This window comes from Rattus norvegicus, chromosome 1 (genome assembly GCF_036323735.1).
Source record: "Rattus norvegicus strain BN/NHsdMcwi chromosome 1, GRCr8, whole genome shotgun sequence".
Classification (NCBI taxonomy): domain Eukaryota; kingdom Metazoa; phylum Chordata; class Mammalia; order Rodentia; family Muridae; genus Rattus; species Rattus norvegicus.
The window spans coordinates 65,941,453-65,962,355 of NC_086019.1; positions in this window are offsets into that span (position 1 = coordinate 65,941,453).

Genomic DNA, 20,903 nt, shown 5'->3' on the forward strand with positions numbered 1-20,903 from the left:
ATAGTGCTGAATGCAGTCTACAATTTAATATAATCACCAAAACTTCAATTTTATTGATAGAAATAGATAAATGAACCCCAAACTCCGTAAGTCAGATAAAAATCCCACCCCAAAGAGTAAAACAGTGTGCAATTCAGAAAGTGTCATGATACCTAGCCCAGGTATCATTTTTGGCCCAAGATGGGTTAGAGTAAAGGACATATAGGAGACTGAACTTGTAGGTTGAAATATACAGCAGAGTGAGTTTTTGATGATGCAGAAAGGAAACAAGTAAATGTTTCCTCTGCAGTATCCTTATGTTGATGAGGCAATGGACAGGGAGTCCACCTCAATGGGTGGTGGAATTGGCATCAGGTAAGGCCATAGATGCTATTTAAAACCAGGAAAGCATATGAGGAGCACAGAGGCTAAAAGATGGGTAGCTATGAGCAAGGAATCTATAGAGTCTCTCTATTATTAACTTTCTAGATGGTATAAAAATCAAGTTGATGGGAAATTTTAGCTGGGAGAGAAGCTAAATCTGGAAGATTTAAAGACAACAGAAATCTGAAATAGACATCTAGGAACAGGGAAGAACACATGGACCCCTGAAGTACTTTAGCATTAGCAGGCATCATTCAGAGTTAATTTCAAACAAATTGCATACAATTTTCAAAGAAATGTATTATCTTTCCCCCAGCCTCAAGGAAATAATGAAAAAAATAAAACAAAGGTCAAGTTCACATTTGTTTTTCATAAACCCCAAAATGGGTCATAGGGTTCTGGGTTATTCTTCAGCTTACTCAGGTGCATAGATGCAAGGATAGAGTAGACAGCAGTGACTTGATTAAGATTTCTGTTTTGCCATGCACATTTCTTCTCTGAAAAAAAGATAAGGTAAGCAAGAGAATGTAAATGTACATGAAGGAATTGTGCAAATAGTGGTTTGACTTCAGAATGCGTATGAAAAGAGTAATTGAGTGTGTAGCCTAGTAGACATTGTGTGTGTGTGTGTGTGTGTGTGTGTGTGTGTGTGTGTGTGTGTGTCTGCGAGTAGGGTGTACAGAGTGGAGTTTATAGAAGGCCTAGGTGTTGTGATAACAGTGATGTGGTTACTACAGAAGTGTAAGTCCTTAGGACTTCAAAGTGCTGGATGCTACCTGCATTTCAAGTTCATAAAAGCATGATGACCGTAATAGTTTCCAGGAATGTTTTCCTTAGGACTCAATAAAGCATAGCATTAATTGGGGTTATGAGGTTTGGGATTTGTTTGGACATAAAGGATTTGAAGAATGGAGAACCTTATCAAAGTGGAAATGAGAAAATACCTTGCCCTATGGTGGTATGGGAGAAAATTGATCTGCTGGGTAGTCTACAGAGGAGGTATCCAAGGAGAGGCATGTTTCAGGCAGGTATGGAACAGAAAGGACAGAAAACAAACAAACAAAAAAGATGTCATTCTAGTAAGGAAAGAGAGAATAAAGTTTTTCATGTGACCATTTATTTATTATTTATGATCAATCTCATCTTCAGATAATTTCTATTCCTCTACTTACTCCTTCACACTCTGAAGTATGAAGTATGAAGACATACATGAGTATGTCTTCTTCAATTTTGAAAAACCTTATTTTATTTATTTGTATTCCAGTCGTTGTCCCCTATTGGTTCCTCTTCCACAGTTCCTCCTCCCATTCTTCCTCACCCTTGCTTCCGAGAGGGTGCTCCCTCAGTCACCAGACCTCCCCCTTCCCTGGGGCCTCCCTCAAGGCTCCTAACGATTAAGTGCATCCTGTCCCACTGAGGCCAGGCCAGGTTTACCTCCACTACATGTGTGCCAGGGGCCTTGATCAACGTGTGTATGTTCCTGGTTGGTGGCTCAGTCCCTGGGAGCTCCTTGGAGTCTGGGTTAGTTAAGATGGTTGGTCTTTCTATACATATTTTTGCATCAATATTCATAAACAAAATTGGTCTGAAGTTGGTTTGTTGGGTCTTTGTGTGGTTTATGAACTATGGCCTCATAGAATTAATTAGGTAGTGTTCCTTATGTTTCTATTTTGTGACTAGCTTGAGAAATATTGGTATTAGCTCTTTGAAGGTCTAGTAGAATTCTGCATTAAAACCAGCTCGCCCTGGACCTTTTTTGTTGGGAGTATTCTGATGATTATTTCTATTTCCTTAGGGGTTATGGGGCTATTTAGATAGTTTACCTGATCTTGATTTAACTTTGGCATGTGGTATCTGTTCAGAAAATCATCCTTTTCATCCAGATTTTTCAGTTTTGTAGAGTACAGGCTTTCTAGTAGGTTCTAATGATTTTTGGAATTTCCTCAGGTTCTGCTGTTCTAGCGCCCTTTTCATTTCTGATCTTGTTAATTTGGATACCGACTCTGTGCCCTTCAGTTTGGGTAAAGGTTTATCTATCTTATTGATTTTCTCAAAGAACCAGCTCTTGGTTTTGTTGATTCTTTATCTAAGTGGTTGATTTCAGCCCTGAATTTGACTATTTCCTGAAGTCTTTTCCCCTTGGGTGTGTTTGCTTCTTAGAGCTTTCAGGTGTGCTGTTAAGTTGCTTGTATGGGATCTCTCCAATCTCTTTATGAAGACACTTAGTGCTATGAAATTTCCTCTTAGCACTGCTTTCATTGTGTCCTATAAGCTTGGGTATGATGTGTTTTCATTTTTGCTGAATTCTATAAAGTCTTTGATTCTTTCCTGACAAAATTATCATTTAGCAGAGAGTTGTATAATTTCCATGAGTACGTGGGCTTTCTGTTCTTTTTGTTGGTATTGAACTTTAGCCTTAGTCTTCGGTGATCCGAGAGAATGCATAGGATTATTCCAATCTTCACATTGAGGCTTGTTTTATGTCCCATTATATGATCAATTTTGGAGAAGGATCCATGAGGTGCTGAGAAGAAGGTATCTTCCCTTATTTTGGATAAAATGTTCTGTAGATATCTGTTAAATTCATTTGGTTTATAACTTCTGTTTCACAGAGTCTCTGTTTAGTTTCTGTTTCAGTGACCTGTTCATTGGTGAGAGTGGGGTGTTGACATCTCCCATTATTATTTTGTGAGGCTCAATATGTGTTTTGAGGTTTAGTACAGTTTCTCTTATGAATGTGAGTGTCCTTGCATTTGGGGCATAAATGTTCAGGATTAAGACTTCCACTTGGTGAATTTTTCCTTTGATGGATATGAAGTGGCTTTCCCCATTTGATTACTTTTGGTTGAAATTCTATTTTATTGGCTATTAGAATGGCAATTCCAGCTTGTTTCTTGGGACCATTTACTTGAAAACCTTTTTGCTAGCTTTTTACTATGAGGTAAAAGTGTCATTGTCACTTTCAGGTGTGTTTCTTGTATGTAGGATTCTGTTTAGGTATCCAGGCTGTTAGCCTGTGTCTTTTCTTTTCGGGAATTGAGTCCATTGATGTTGAGAGATATTAAAGGGAGATGGTTGTTAGTTCCTGATTTTCTTTTTTGCTGCTGGAAGTGGTTTTATGTGTGCCCGAGTCTCTTCTTTTGGATTTTTTGTGAAGTGTTCAGTTTCTTGTGTTTTCTTTGGTGTAGTTACCCTCCTTGTGTTGGAGATTTTGTTCCAGTATCCTCTGTAGGGCTGAATTTTGTATTTTATTTTACTGTTTTGTCAATATCTTCTATGATATCTTTTATGTCTGAGATTTTCTCCTCTATCTCTTGTTTTCTGTTGGTGATGCTCGTATCTGTAGCTCCTGATTACCTTTATAAGTTGTTCATCTCCAGGGTTGCCTTGCCTTGTGTTTTCTTTATTGTTTCTGTTTTCATTTTTACTTCTTGGACTGTTTTGTTCAATTTTTTCACTTGATTGATTGTATTTTTTTGTATTTCTTTGAGGGATTTATTTATTTTTTTCTTTAAGGACGTCTACTTGTTTATCTGTATTTTTCTGTATTTCTTTAAGTGAGTTCTTTATATCCTCCTTAAAGGCCTCTATCATCTTTATGAGCGGGTATTTTGGTCATTACCTTGCATTTCATGTGTGTTAGTGTACCCTGGGTTTGCTGTGGTGAGAGAACTGGGTTCTGATCTTGTCAGATCAAATTGCATTTTGATGTTGCCTCTGGCTATTTGGTTCCTTCAAGTGTTAACTGGCCTGGATGTTTCTGACTGGAACAGGTCTCCTTGGAGGCAGGTAGAGTTAGGGTTGGTCTCCTTGGAGGTAGGCAGCTTTGTCTTTGGAAGGGGGGGGGGCTCCTGTGTCTCTAATTAGATTAGGCCGCCAGTGCCTCTGGTTACTGTGGACCTCTTGTGCCCTTGGTTACTGCAAACCTCTTGGGAGTCTTGCAGGCTATAGCATTTGGGTAAGTATCAGACTACTGGTCTGGACCAGGTGGAAGGATGGTGGAGCTCCTAGGAAGAATTCAGGCTGCAGTGTTTGGGTGGGTATCAGTCAGTCTATGTCTTCTTATAATACTACAGATATTGATCTACAAGTAAAGCAGAATGTCTTAGTTCCTCAAGCAGTGTTAGGTATGGGTTCCATTTTGTGGAGTGGGCATTAAGTCAAATCAGATGCCCAACCTCAGTGTGATCATTTTTATTTATATTATTATATTGTATTTTGTTGTTTTTATTATTATCTTTTAGAAGTCTGCTTTTTAATGCAAGAGAGAAAGGGAATAGTTTCAGATGAGAGGATGGGGGAAGATGAACTGAGAGGAGTAGAGAGAAAAGAAACTGATGATATATTTTGTGAAAAAATCTATTTTTAATAAAAGGAAAATAATACAATAGGCACAACTTTTTGCAACAAAAGCTGTCTTTTTCACAGTTTATTTTTTAGACCTAAGTTATTTGGTTTTGAAACAGACAACTTAAGGGATTGAATCTCTCTAAATCAAGTGTTATAATTTTTTTGTCACTGTACAGAGAAAAGTTAAAATATTCCTTCTCCAAGTTTCCTCAGCTATGTAATCTCTCTAGTACTTACCTTTACTAGAAGGAAGCTGGAGGTGTCCTGCCCTTCCCTATAAAAGAGTGGTAAGCAAACTCATAGACTTAATCAATTGACATTTTCATAGTTCTTGAACATCAATATTGTTCTCTCATTCCGACTCCCTACTCTTCATTTAATGTGTGACTTAAGCAACAAGTAGTGGCATTAAGCAGTGCAGTAATTAAAGACTGTCTTTACATCTTAGAAAATGTCTGGAGATATAAACTCTAGATTAAATTTGGGTAATGTTTGGTGTTTTAGTATTGATGACTTTGAGCCAATGGAATAACTTTTCTTTTTTTAAAGCTTAGTTCGAGTGTAAGCTTTCATTCAGTGAATTTGTTGTTCACTTTAGGGGCGAGAGAATTTAACAAATGTCTTTTAAGTAAAATCAACCTAGGTTTGATTTTCAAAGCATTCAGTAAGTCTGATGTAATTATTCTCTTCTTGAACAACAATATTCTGAGAAAATTATTGGTGCTCATATATTTAGTTTGGTGAAATTTAATAAACCAAATGGGATTGTAGAGAGTGATGCTATGTTTCTGAGACAGATAAAATAAAGACTTGTTTGCATGATTTTTGTGCTGTATTTGCTTTACTTTGAAGTATATTTTCTTTACATTTGTGACCAAGTCTAACCTTGTATATCTTGTCATGATCTCCATTAACTAATCTTACCCGTTTTGTAGGTTTTTCAATCATTTGTAACACAACGAAATATTTAGGGCTTTATAATTTGTTCCAATAGTTATCCTGAGGAGAAACTAGGATATAAATCCTGAAGGATTATTCTTTCAGAGAATTTATAACTGAAAAGAACACACAAACACACACACACACACACACACACACACACACACAGAAAGAGAGAGAGAGAGAGAGAGAGAGAGAGAGAGAGAGAGAGAGAGAAACACAGGGAATTCCTGAAAGATTTAGAAATACTACGTTTTATGAAGATATTATGACTTAAAACCTATCAAATCTTGTTTTATATCTGCGTACATTTGTCTTAAACTTATCAATACAAACAAATGCTCATTAAGAAAAAGTCTTCGAAAACTCAACAGGAATGGGATTTCATGGCCCGATTTCCAGAGTGTGGCTCTTAATGGAACTGCTATAGTATAAGAGAATACTCAGTCACTTGTAGAGTTCTGTTGGAAGAGCTAAGTGTGATCTAAACACAAGATGGCACCTATTTCTCAGTCAGCACTGATCTTCTCTCTTCACTGGAGAAAAGGGGTACTTGCTTTTGCTTGAGAACTACTTGTAGGTCCTTGTGTTTTCTTTTGCCTGCTTTTGAGCACCGAGACGCAAAGGAAATCTGTGAATCAGCGTTCACTTTTGACTTAAGAGAGAAAATAGCCGTTGGGGTGTTTTGATTTTAGTAAAGTCACAGGCATCTAGTGACAAGCAAGAGGGCTCTTCCATAAGACTTTAGATCATCTGTCAAAAAAATCCATAATAATATTTTTGGAAGGCTCACTGTCAGATATCCAATTCTACATTACACAGAAAATTGTATCTTGTTAGTCTTTTTTCTTTCTTCCGACAGTTTTTCTATCTTTCTGACATTCTCAAAGATTGATTTCACATTAACTAGACCTTCCTGTTCATTTTGCACACACCAAGGTTTTGATTTATTTACACATAGAAGCTTGCTTTGTTGAATTAACCACCTTTTAAAACAATCTCCTCAACTTTATCCAGGTCTGTATCCCTGGCATAGGACATGTTCTACATCTCCTAGATACAGCAACTCAAGCTTATTTTGATTTTTAAAATATTGCCATTGTGGTTTTAATCCTTCAGATAATTTTTCTAACAGGAATGAACTAGTAATTTATAGTTTCAGACAACTTAAGAAGTGATGGATGAAAATTCACTGAGTAAATTAAGGATAATTTTAGTATCTTCATTCTTCATCCAAAGAATTTGAAGTAAAATCTATAAATTCGTAACTTTTCAGTCTTTCCTTTTAGGTTTTCTGCAATGTTTCTCTCTTAGAAACATTAATTTGGCTGCTACCATTTGTTAAGTTTGTCTGCTTCGTGAATTATTTCAGTATCTCAACAATTACTGCATACATAGTTAAAATGAAGAGATAGTAAGTCTCTTGGTATCATTCAAGTATTAAAAATTAGAATGAAAATGGAAAGTTACTAATGTTTATATTCTGGAGTTTTTAACCAGTATTTATGAAGGCTTAGAAATCATAAAACAGGAAAATGAAAAACAATTTCCCCAATACAACTGCACCAACGACTCACCACTGATTTTACTTAAGCAGTTTTAAAAGGGGCTACAAATAATAGTGAATTAATTTATATAGTTTTAATAGCGTGTTGATGATGCTATACATTAAGAGCTTCTGGATGTATAAACAATGAAACCTGCACCAAAGCCCTAAGGGTTAAACGCTGTGCTGTGTGAACAATTTATGAATGGAATCTGTGGGACAAAAGTCACGGGGAGAACATTTTTGAGTTCTTCATTCATTGATTTGTTTATCAGTCTGCTCAGTTATTAATAAATAACCTAACTCCTTAGGTTTAATGATCTCATGTTAATAAACACCAATTCATCCTTGCCTAAGGGCTTAGTTTATCTTATTGTATTTTCAGAAAGCCTTATGTATGCTCATGCATCCAGTATGAATAATATTCATAAAATTATAAAATTATTATCGTGAAAATGACAGATTTTATTAGATTACTTTCATTAAAATTCCACAAGAAGAAACACTACATACTGTTAGTACCATTTCAAATTGTCACAAGGTAAATGAAATAGTTTTTATGATTACTGCAGTTTGTGAGAGTTTAAAAAAAGATTTGTTTATTTCATATTTGTTATATGGGTATGGATGTCATGCCAGCATGTGTAAGTATGTGCCATATACACACAGCACCTTCACAGGCCAGAGGCACTTCAGCTACTGGAGTTACATGGAGACTGTTGCTCAGTTCCATGTGAACACTGAGATCTGAATCAGGGTCTCTGATAAGACTAGCAAGTACTCTTGACCGCTCAGACCTCCCTCCAGGCTCAGCATTTTGGTTCTTCTGCATTACATTTTTCTTTTGTTAATAAAATAAAGGTTTATAGCAACTTCTCAGAAATTCTCAGTATCTCCTTTGAGTCTCTATATAGTTTTCCCAGTGGTTTGTGTGTGTGTGTGTGTGTGTGTATGTATGTGTGTATGTGTGTGTATGTGTGTGTGAGCGTGTGTGTGTGTTTATGTATATAGGTGATGGTGTATAGTGGTCCAGATTCAGGCCAGAGTCTTTTTCAAACATATCACCCTTTTTTACTTTCCTTTGAGGTAGTTTCTCACTGAACCTGGAGCTTGTGATTCAGCTAGACTGGATATCAAGGGATACTCTTATTTCAAATTTCTCAGTGCAGACATTAGAGATGCTTGTTACTAAGACTGTTTCTGTTTGTTTTTGTTTTTTTTACATGAGTATAAGTATCAGTGATCTGTTCTAATTAGAATCACTATTGTTGTGATGAAACCATAACCAAAACCAAGTTGGGGAGGAAAGTGTTTACTTGATTTATGCATCTACATTACTATTCATCATCAAAAGAAGTCAGCACAGGAAGTCAGGACAGGAACCCAAGCAGGGCAGGAATCGGGAGGCAGGAGCTGATTCAAAGGCCATGGAGGGGTGCTAGTCCTGCTTAGTGACTTGCTCATCATGGCTTGCTCAGCCTGCTCTCTCATAGAACCTATGAACAGCAGCCCAGGGAGGGAACCACTCACAATGGGCTGAGTTGTATTTCATCAATGACTGATTAAGAAAATGCCCTAAAGCTGGACCTTAGGAGGTATTTCCTCAATTGAGATTACCTCTCTTCAAATGACTCTATCTTGTGTCCAATTGGCATAAAACTATCAAGCATAGTACCTGAAGTGAGGTCTTTACACGTGTGTAGCAGCATTTTATTGACTGAGCCATCTCCCAAGACCTAATTTGCTTTTTTATTGAAGTGGGTTCTCATAGGCATAGCATCTTGTTTTTTTTTTCTTTCTTTTTCTTTCATTATTTGGCAGATGGTGCCAGAGAATATTTTAATATATATTAATATATATATATATATATATATATATATATATATATATATATATATGTGTGTGTGTGTGTGTGTGTGTGTGTGTGTGTGTGTGTGTGTATGTGTGTATTTTCACATAATTTAAACTTGTATTAGGGATCTCTAGAGTAACAGAATTTACAAATTTCTCAAGAGAAAGAATGTTTGGCATGTGGTGATCCAGTTAATCCAATAAAATAATGGTGGCCTATGTATGGGAGGTTGAAGAGTTAAGTTCAGTCCAGGAAGCTGTAAATCTCATCTGGTCTTCAGTATGCACTAGAATCCCCCTAAATGTAGGCTTTAATGTCAGTGAAGGAACGAAATTGCTGGCTAGAGATGGCAGAAGCAAAGAGAGAGAGAGAGAGAGAGAGAGAGAGAGAGAGAGAGAGAGAGAGAGAGAGAGAACATGCCTTTTCCATGCCCTTATGTATGTCTCTGGCAGAAAGTGTGGTCCCGATTAGAGGTGGGTTTTCCCATCTCAAACGTTCTGGATTAAAGGAGTGTCTTCCCACCTCAAAGATTTGGATTAGAAGTGGCTTTTCCCACTTCAAATGATCCAATTAAGAAAAAAAAAACTATAAATATCCATTAAGTCCATTTGGCTCATGACTTCTCTTAGTCTGTCTACATCTCTGTTTAATTTCTGTTTCCATGATCTGTCCATTGATGAGAGTGGGGTGTTGAAATCTCCCACTATTATTGTGTGAGGTGCAATGTGTGTTTTGAGCTTTAGTAAGGTTTCTTTTACATCTGTAGGTGCCCTTGTATTTGGGGCATAGATATTTAGGATTGAAAGTTCATCTTGGTGAGGGTTGGGAGGGGAACACCCATAAGGAAGGGGAGGGGGGAGGGGGATGTTTGCCCGGATACCGGGAAAGGGAATAACACTCAAAATGTATATAAGAAATACTCAAGTTAATAAAAAAAATAAAATGTAAAAAAAAGAAATGTAAATAAAAAATATCCAATAAAAGAAAAAAAACCAGAAAACAAAAAAAAAAAAGAAAAAAAATCCTCACAGTTGTGCTCAGCCAATTTTGAGATTAGTTAATTCCAGATGTAGTCAAGTTGACAATCAAGAATCATCATCACAAAACTTTGCCAGAAATATAGCTATTTTACGTAGGTATATTTTTTCATCATAAGTAATTTTACTGTAGTCTTTCATCATTATATTTAATTTCTATATTACCTGGCTAATTAAGTTTTTTTTAAACTTTGTCTCACAAAAATAAGTAACTACAGGAACCAACTATTTAACTTTTAAAAAAAGTAATTTTCATTCCTCAAGCCTGCCAACTGAGGAAAATTACAAAAAAAAATTATGGTAATAAAATACAAAGAGAAAAATAGCTGACAGCCTTTTATTCTGAGATTTGCAATTGAAAACCGCAAGTAGGAAATATCCCTGCTGTGGGTGTAAAAGCGTATTATGACCACACTGTGCTGAAAAGCAGCTGCTAAACAGTGTAGAGGAACAATGCTCCTGGTGTGCAATCTGTGCTTAGGACACTCAGCTTGTGAGCTCCACAGCAGATGGTCTCTCTTTCTCAGAGAACTCTCCATAGCTAAATTTGGGTTTTGCGAACTCAATAGAACATTATATTGTATAAAGCATAGATAAATGTTAAAGTCTATTGTTTTTAAAATGCATGTTTTAATTTATGAATATGTAAGTTAACTCTTTTAAAAGTTATATAAAAGCCTGTGCTCCAGCTTGGTCTGACCAGACCTGCCTATACTAAGGACAACCTCTAGACTTCCACCAGGCCCTGCCCTACCTGCATCCACCCACAGGTATCTTCATAACCACTATTATCAGTCAACTCCATGCCCAGACTTCCCACTTCCTCCTCCACAGTCTAGCATGAACTGACACAGGAGGTCCAGTTGTACAGATCTCGTCAAAAGAATACCAACAATATGAAAGACCAAACCAGAATCTTCTCTCCAGGTAACACCAGGCCTGAAGCAATGCTCACCATTGAGAATTTCCCATAAGAATCCAGGATACCGAATGCTAAAGAAACAATGTAGGAAACCTGGAAAGAGAATAACATTTGAAATGTAAGTAAAGTTGAAATGTAAGTAAAGAAATATATCTAATAAAAAAAAGAAACAATGTAAACTCTGTCAAAACCTTCAAGGTATTTAAAGAAGACACAAAGAAACCACTCAATGAGATTAAGAAGAAATAACTTAAGGAGAGAAAATACCTGGTAATACCTAAGAAAACACAAACATAAGGCAGATGGTTGTGACAAAGACAATCCAAGACTTGAGAACAGAATCCAAGCAGAAGATAGAAAAAATCGAAGAATAATCAAACTGAAATGAGGTGAATATAAAAACCCAATAGCTCAACTAGAAAATTCAAGGAAAGCCTCACAGGTAGAATGAATCAAGCAGAAGACAGAATATCAGGTCTTGAAGATTAAAAATAGAGGACCTAGGACAAATAAGCATGGAACATTTAAAAAATTAAAAATACTGAAATGGAACCAATGAGATATTGGGCAATGTGAAAAGCAAAAGCCCACAGCTTTGTCTCATAGGCATAAACAGGGAGAAAAAAAATACTAAGTCGATAGCATAGACAGCATCTTTGAGAAGATCACAGAAAAAAGGAACCTAAGGAAACATCCATAGAAATACACAAAATACCAAATAGACAAGACCAGAAAAGGAATAGAGAAACATCAGAATTAATTGACATCATGCATCAAATACACTGAACTGTTATCAACAGAATATTCTACCCAATCACCAAAACAAAACCAAAAAGCAAAAATCACGCATTCTACTTAGCAGCACATGAATACTTTTCTAAAACAGACCACATCCTGGGACACAAAATAAATCATTATAAATTAGAAGAGAATAAAATTCTCCCTTGTATCCTATCTTGCCACAATTCAGTAAAATGTAAAATGAATAGCCAAAATCTCTCTAGTAAATATGCAAGTTCACAGAGATTTAAACAACCTATCATTTAATGATTAATGAGTCAAAGAAAAGAAATCAATTAATCAATAAAATACCTTCCTAGAACTAAATGAAAAGTGAAAACATACAACAAAACCTCTAGTACCTGTTGAAAGCAATAGCATGAGAGAACTTTAGAGCCCTAAGTGCCTATATTGTCTCAACTAACCTGGACCCAAGACTTCTCAGACACTGAGACACCAACCAGGCAGCATACACTAGCTGGTAAGAGGCCCTTGACACATATACAGCAGAAGTCTGCCTGGTCTGGCCTCAAATGCACTGAACACTTGAGAGACTTGAGGGCCCAGGGAGTGGAGGCCAGGTGGGGGTGGATTGGGGTGGTGAGAACATCCTTTTGGAGATGGGGGAGGAAGAATGGGATGAGAAACTGTTGGAGGGCAGAAGGGGAGGGGCATAATGACTGGACTGTAATAAAAAGATGAAAGATAATTAAATTAATAAATAAGTTGAAAAAAACCTGAAAGGGCACAAATACAAATGGTATGGCTCAAACAGTTGGGAAAAGCAAGGCCAATCAATATCCAACCCAGCCAATGGCAAGAAATAATAAAACCAGAGCAGAAATTAATGAAACAGAAACAAACACTCAACAAATCTAAGAACTGGTTCTTTGAGAAGATAAACAAAAGTGACAGACAGTTGGCCCAGCTAACAAAAGAGAGGAGCCAAATTAACAGAATCAGAAATAAACAGGGAAACATTACAACAGACACCATAGGAATTATTGTGAAGGATACTTTAGAAATCTGTACTCGATTAAGCAGGAATAACTAAAAGAAATAAATGAATTTCTAGATTCAGCCAAACCACCAAAATTAACCTAGAAGAAGGAAAAAATCCTAAAAACCAACAAATAATCAGGAGATTTAAAAAGTAATATAAAACCTTCTAACTAAAAAACATACCAGAACCAGATGGATTCACAACAGAACTTCAGAAATTCAGCGATCCATAACTACTCCTTCTTAAACTATTCAAAGAAAAAAGGAATGGAAAGAAGGAAGGAAGAAAGGAAAGAGGAAGGGGGAGAGAAGGAATAAAAGAAGGAAGGAGGAAAGAGAGAAAGATAACAAAGAAATGAAAACTTCATGCTAATATTTCTGATGAACAAAGATTCAAAAATACTCAAAAATACTTGCAAACAGAATATGAATGTACACAAAGAAGATATATATATATATATATATATATATATATGTATATATTCATGATCAAACTGGATTTACCCCTAAAATAAATGGTTCTGGGTATTTCAAAATATGAAACTCAGTAAATATAGTAAACCACAGGGTGGGTTTTAAGTCAAATATCACATGGTCATCTCAATAGATACAGAAGGAACCTGTGATAAATTCAACATTCTTTCCTGATAAAAGTCCTAGATAGTGTACTGCTAAAGAAAAGACACCTGAACACAATAAAATCTATGTATGAGAAACCCGCAGCATAATAGATCGTTCTAGATAGAAAAAACGTGAAGCAATCCACAGAAGTCCACTATTTCCATTCACTTACAATGGTATGCTCCAAGTACTGGTTGGGGCTATAAATTAAAAAAAAAAAGGCATACAGAGGAGTACAAATAGGGAAAGAAGTGAAACTATACATACCTGAGATGACATGATATTACCACTAGATGAGACAGGCTGACTGCATGACAGACTTCAAATTGGCAGTTGAGGAGACTAAGCCTAAGTGTTTGTTTCCAAGAACTGGGCAAGTCTAAGCAAGTCCAGGCCTCGGAAACTGCCAACCACCTGGCCTGAGGCAAGGACAATGGGTTAGCAGCAGTTTCCAGACTTCCCCAACAATGGTTCTGGAGTGTCCTTAGAGATAGAGCCAAAAACAGAGGTCACCTACCCCTCCCCAGAATTCCCTTCATGTGTTTTAAATCAGGCCTGCAAGCTCACTTGGGTGTCTCCATCTTGGAAGATGGTAGACCCCAGCACGCTGGTCTTCTGCAGAAGACACTGTTTGTTTTTACATACTACTTGAGTATGAGTATCATTCTTCTGCGAATCACTGACTCTTACATAGAGATCTCCAATTTCTCTCAGAAAACTAGAAAAGACAAATTCAGCACAGTGGCAGGATATAGAATCAGCTTGCGCAAATCGATAGCTTTTTTATACACCAACAGCAAACACACGGAGGAGATCGTGAACACATTTATATTTACAATATCATCAAAGAAAATGAAATATCTGGTAGTAAAGCTAACCAAGAAATGAAGGAGTTCTACAATGAAAAGTTTAAACCCCTGAAGAAAGATTTAAAGAAAGACACTAGAAAATAGAAAGACATCCCATGCTCATGAATTGGAAGAATCAACTTTGTGGGAAATGACCATTCTACCAGAAGTGATTTACAGGATCAATATAATTTTGATCAAAATGTACATTTCAGGCTTTCTTCCTGGTATTTATAAAATGTCTATTCTCATTAATATGTCCATGGAATATATGCTCATTTTAAGCATGGGGTTTGCCTTGGAGTGTGGATTATATAACCAGTGTCACTCCATTGGGGGGGGGGACCTAATGTTTCTTTTCTACTAGGTATCTATTGCAAATACCTTCATGGTAAGGGGTCGGATATTTGGTTACTTCTCTTCTCTGTGCTAGATTTTCTGGTTTGAACTTGTTCAAGTCTCACACACACTGCCAGTCTCTGTGAATTCATATGTTGTATCTGAAAGTTACTGTTTTCTTTTTTTTTAAAGATTTATTTATTTATTATATATAAGTACACTATAGCTGTCTTCAGACACACCAGAAGAGGGCATCGGATCTCTTTACAGATGGTTGTGAGCCACCATGTGGTTGCTGGGAATTGAACTCAGGACCTCGGGAAGAGTAGTCAGTGCTCTTAACCTCTGAGCCATCTCTCCAGCCCAAGTTACTGTTTTCTTGAAGTCATTCACCACCTTCTTTTCTGCAATAGTTCCTGAGCCCTGAAAAGAGAGGTTTGATAAAGATGTCACATTTCAGCTGATGTCTTACAGTTTTCATTGCTGTGAAGAGACACCATGACCAGGTCAACTCTTAAAAGGCCAACATTTAATTGGAGCTGGCTTACACTATCAGTTATTCAGTCCATTATCATCATGGCAGAAGGCATGGCAGCATTCAGTCAGTCATGGCGCTGAAGGAGCTAAGAGTTCTACATCTTCATTTAAAGGAAGCAGAGAACAGACTGTCTTCCAGACAGCTAAGGGGAGGGTCTCAAAGCCCACCCCCATAGTGACCCACTTCCCTCAACAAGGCCACACCTACTCCAATGAGGACACGCCTCTTAATAGTGCCACTCAGTGGGGCAAGCGTATTCAAACAACCACAGCTGAATACTCCAAAATCTCTGTATTCCAATATACAAATAACAAGCATACTAAAAAAGAAGCTGTGTGAACAGTACCTTTCACAATAGCTTTAAAAAGTGAATATTAGGATAACTCTAAGCCGGTGAAAGGCTTTCATATGTATTTAGGAATTTGTGTGTGTGTGTGTGTGTGTGTGTGTGTGTGTGTGTGCGTAACAACAATTAGTAAAAGAAGAGGCCATGAAATTTGAAGGAGAGCGAAGAGTGACACTGGTTATATAAACCACACTCCAGGAAGGAAGTTTGGGATGGTTTGGAAAGAGGGAAAGGAAAGGAAAATGCTGTAATCATAAGTTTAAAAATTATATGAAAATATAAGTAATATATAGTCAAAAGACAAACATCTTGAAATGCTAAGTAAGGCATACATGCTTAAAGTACTAGGCAAGATGCTACACTGAATAAGTAAAAGAAATAGACATTGTCTTTTCAGTTATGAGTCACGTTCACAGAATATCATGGAAATAAGCCTGGGAATTTAGACTATAGACGTTTCCTGGACTATCTAACATGTGGATTTTATCCTGTAGCTAAAAGTTCTGTAACTGCTAGGCACGGTACGCATGTGAGACACATTATTGAATATGGGGTAAATGTGCAAACCGTGTTTAACGATTGATCTGGGGACTTCTGCACTTGTTTGTATTTTTCAGATGCTGAAATTGGATTTGGAGATATTGAATGACACCAGAGGGTGAGATATACAAATTTAAGCTTGATTACATTTTGTAGGAATCAAGGATTCTTTGAGGTGCAGACTATTTGTTTAATTATCTCAGTGACTTTAGACAGTAAACTTTTTACTTTAGTCAAACTTCATGAAGGCTTGTGGTAGGGCAGGATATACCCATCTGTGAACATGTATGAGTGAGTTGTCTCTTATGCCAAGTCCATGGAACAGGCTTGGATTGGGTACCTCCAAGCCCTTAAATGTATAGGAGTCGGGTGTTCTTATATTCAGTAATCCACACAGGTGTAATGCGACCTAATAAGATCTTTTCACTCAGATTAGACTTAATTCTGCTTTCCTTGATTAATTAATGTCCCAATCTAATGCAGATCTCCTGTATGGTTATACAGTAGGTTGAAGCACAAACTGTGAAATTAGAGGGTTATTTATTAAAAAGCCAGAATTTTTATTCAACAATATAGACACATTATCCATCTTCCTATTGGTAAGAGATAATAATAACAGCCTTAGGAATTACTTGAATCAATGCACATAAAAAGATCTTCACCTTGCCTGGCATGCGATAAGTAGCCAATGAATATGAGCTTGGATGTACTGAGCGCATAGTACCAGGTCTATACTAACAACACAACAATTTCTTGGATAATTAAATACAAAAAATGTAGTGGAGGAAGGTGGATAAGAAAGAAGAATGGATCCTATCTTCAGAAGATATATTAATATTATAGTCCTACAATGTAAGATTGCATTACTCTCCTACAATATTGTAAACCTCATCCAAACCAAAAGGATTGTCTCTTTCCAAATCTGTTTTACCCAGAACCTCTAACTTATTATACTAAATAATAAATTCAAATATTTTTGGATGAATTGAGAAAAAGAGAAGATACATTGTATGTGCATTGTACTGTATACATATATGTGTATTCGAGTGTGTTCATGTGTATCTGTGTGGGTGGATTGCAACATGCATGTGTGTGTGTGTGTGTGTGTGTGTGTGTGTGTGTGTGTATGTGTGTGTGTGTTTGTGTGTAGGCCAGAGGTTGATATTCATGTTATTATTAATTGTTCTTCATTTTATTTTTGAGGTACGGTTTCTTTCTGAACTCATAGCTTACAGATTTGGTAAGATTATCAAGATGGAAAATTCCAGGGATCCCTTGTATCTCTGCCCCAACCCCCACCAGAATTACAGGCAAGCACCACCACAGCTAGCTATTAGGTGGACACTGAGGACCCAAACTCAGGCTTCATTTTTGTATAGAAAGTTCTTCAATGTATGAGCCATTCCCTCAGCCCAGATACACATAGTTGCAATTGTTACTATGGTAGATTGAAGATTTCTTAAAAGGCAGGAATATGTTTTCCACTTAAGCTTTCGTGTATCTAGCGATTTAGATGGATTGTAGACTTCTTGGTAGAGTAATGAGCCATACTGGACTTTAGTAAAACACCTACATGCTAAATATTCAAAAACCTTAGCACTTACTACATGAAAATGAGAGAAAACTAGTCAAACATCACAATAAGTGCTTTTTAACTTATTTTATTGTTTCTTTTATTTTTTATATTATAATATATCATTACATCATTATATTTATACCATCCTTTTCCCCTCCCCTTTCCTCTCTAAACCCTCATATATACCCCTTCTTGCTTTTTTAAAATTTCATGGCCTTTAAAATTATAACCTAGATATAAGTAGCTTTGTCTATCATTATATAATATTTTGGAAAGTTGTGGTTGTATGGCTGTTTATAGCTTACAACAGTAAATATACAAAGCGTTTAAAATATTCTTAAAAACGTGTTTATTATTTTCAGTCAAATTCTCATAGTCTAGTCTTTGCCTTTTCCAGACAACTTTACAAAGCATTTTTTTTTTCTGCCACCAAGAGGCCAGAGAACAATTTAAGACCTGCTCTCAATAAGAACTGGACTAATCCTGCTGGATGTTGCTTAACTACGTTCCCAAAGTTGCCAGATAGGTTACCCCAACAGGCACCTTTCACCCACAGTGAGAAATTACAAGACTAGCTCATCATCGGTCAGAAGAGCTTCTTGCTGCTTCTACTGTCAGCTTGGTTTCTCCTCCTCTGCTTTGTAACACTTAAAATGGATCCCATGAGGCAAGTCTCACACTTGGCGCCCTCCATTTCCTCAGCCTAACTGAGTGTAAGTAACGGAACTGCATTTTAATGGCCCGCTGTCCCCAACGCCCTCCCAACCCTTTGGCAGATCTGTTTTGTAGCTTGACAAATATGACAGGCAAGGCTAACGGACCCTTAGGCCAGTAATATTCTCATTTTGAATCCATCATGGACATCAAAATATAATGAGATTTCTTGAAACCATGCCAACAGTGAGCTCATGTGACACTGACATGATGGATTAACTCAAGCACTTACAAAGGAGTAGCCAGCACACCCGGACACCTAGGTAATTTCGCAATGCACAGTATTGATGCATGGAAAAATAGAGATTTTTTTTAAAAAAATCACACTGTCTAGAGTCCATTCATCACTGAAACCTACTCGATTTTCATTTCTTTTACCACTTCTGTCATGTGATTTATTCCTTAGTGCATTACATAGAAATTTAATTCTGCTACTCTTCTTTTGGGAGAGCTGATAAAGGGTATTCAAACCAGTGTGCATCACACCACTGGTGTCATTAAATGAGACATTTAAAATGATAGACTGACATAGAACAACTTGAGCGGCGTTGCCATAGTCTCCGGACTGATATGTCGATGATTGGGGTGCTGGAGAAATTGTTGAGAGGCAAATCCTGACCACTGTGAGCCACTGTGGGGAAATATGTTTCTATTGTTAATTATCACAATATTTATTGGAGAAAATAAGTGGAAGTGAGGAATATTTTGCCATGTTTCTAATACGTCTGTTGCTTTTCTATTTTGTATCAACTGACACCATAGGTCAAGGCCACTTAATGAGTCTCCTCTGATAGCCACTAGTGGAATAAAGTAGACTGTCCCCAAATGGCCCAAGATCTGCACTTGGTATTATGATTTGAAAACCTTAATTTTGTTCTGTCTTAATTTTTGGTTTAGAAATGCATTCTATTAGGATGAATGACAAGTAAGGGTCCTGCCAGAGCTGGTGTTACCCCAGCAGAGCCAGGAGGAATCAACTGGACCCTCCCTGAAACAGGTGCTCCATTTGTCTCTATCCACCATGTTCACAGTATATGACAGCTCTTGGTTGAATAGACAATATCCTGAAAATTCCTCCAATACTTTTAACTAATGGAAAATCATTGGGTAATTATTATTTATGGTGTAATGTAGACAAGAACCGGACTAGAAATAAGAGCAGTTATCTTTTAGCGGAGCATGTGTGAAACACTCTGTCAGTTATGTAGTATTGAATTGAATGAATTATTCATCTCACAAGTGAAATTGTATAAACACTAATCTGAAGTTCCAAAGTAACATTTTTAATCTATTAGTGATATAATGCTTCAGAAATTGAGTGGACTGTGGACAATGTTTGCAATCTTGGAGGGCCTTGAAAATTCAAAATCAAGTGAGTAAGGAAAGTGGAACTCAGACCTGTATGAGGAGGATAGTATTAGAGAGAGATCGTGTCCTAGAAACTGTGAGGATTTGAGAGAAACCACCAAATGTAATAGTGCGTTCTCTCACTTGCCGTTTAGAGAGTGGTTTTATTTAGTGGTTTAAAATTCACTTTAGGGTAAGCTTCATCAGCTCTTCTCAATCTTGTGTGTTAGCGATACAGGTTTAGTAAACATGGTGGATATCACCTTGGAAAATTGAAAGCATGGCTTCCCTATCTAGCAAACACATTATTCTAATTTTTTGCAGAAAAAATACATTTTAAATAAATGCAAATGCTTAATGAACATTCTCAATGTGGCACAGTGAGGAGGACATACTGCCTAATACATGAGTGCATCTACATTTTTAATCTATTACCTATGTATCCACCCAGCCATTCATTGACCCATTTGCCCATCCAACCATTTACCTGCATTTATCTAATCAACCCCTTTCTGGCCCAAATTTCCTAGTATGTATGTATGTATGTATGTATGTATGTATGTATGTATGTATGTATGTGTGTGTGTGTGTGTGTGTGTGTGTGTGTGTGTGTATGTATGTATGTATGTATGTGTATGTATCTGTCTGTCTGTCTATCTATTTATGTATCTATATATCTATGTATCTATGTATCTATCTATATATCTATGTATCTACCTATCTAAAATAGAAAAATTCTAGGTATATATAAAGAAATATATTCATAGATAATATATAAAGTAATATATATACTATATATAATTTATTTATATATATTATTACAGTATATTCCATTACTTTATTTTCTCTCTCAGTTTACTAATTCCTGAGCCATTTTGTAAATAAATCAGAGCTGATACACATTTTTAAAAAAGTCTTATACTTCATTGTACTACTTTCACAACAAACCGCATGAAGGAAAGTGAAAACTAGAACTCCGGTTAACCTAGACTGATGGACAATGGGAGGTGGCTAAGAGCTTCTGATTACTCTCACACTAATGGTGAAGAATATCTCATGAAATCATTTTCGCTAATTTACACAAGGGAAGAACTCTGCTACTGGTGCTAAGCCAGTTATGATACTTAGGATCCAAGAATGTGTAGAAACTGTTTAATTGGGTAGCCTTTTACTATTTTTAATGCCAGTGCTAGGAATCAAATCTCCTGCGTGCTAAGCAAGTGTCCTGTGCTGAGTTGTACCC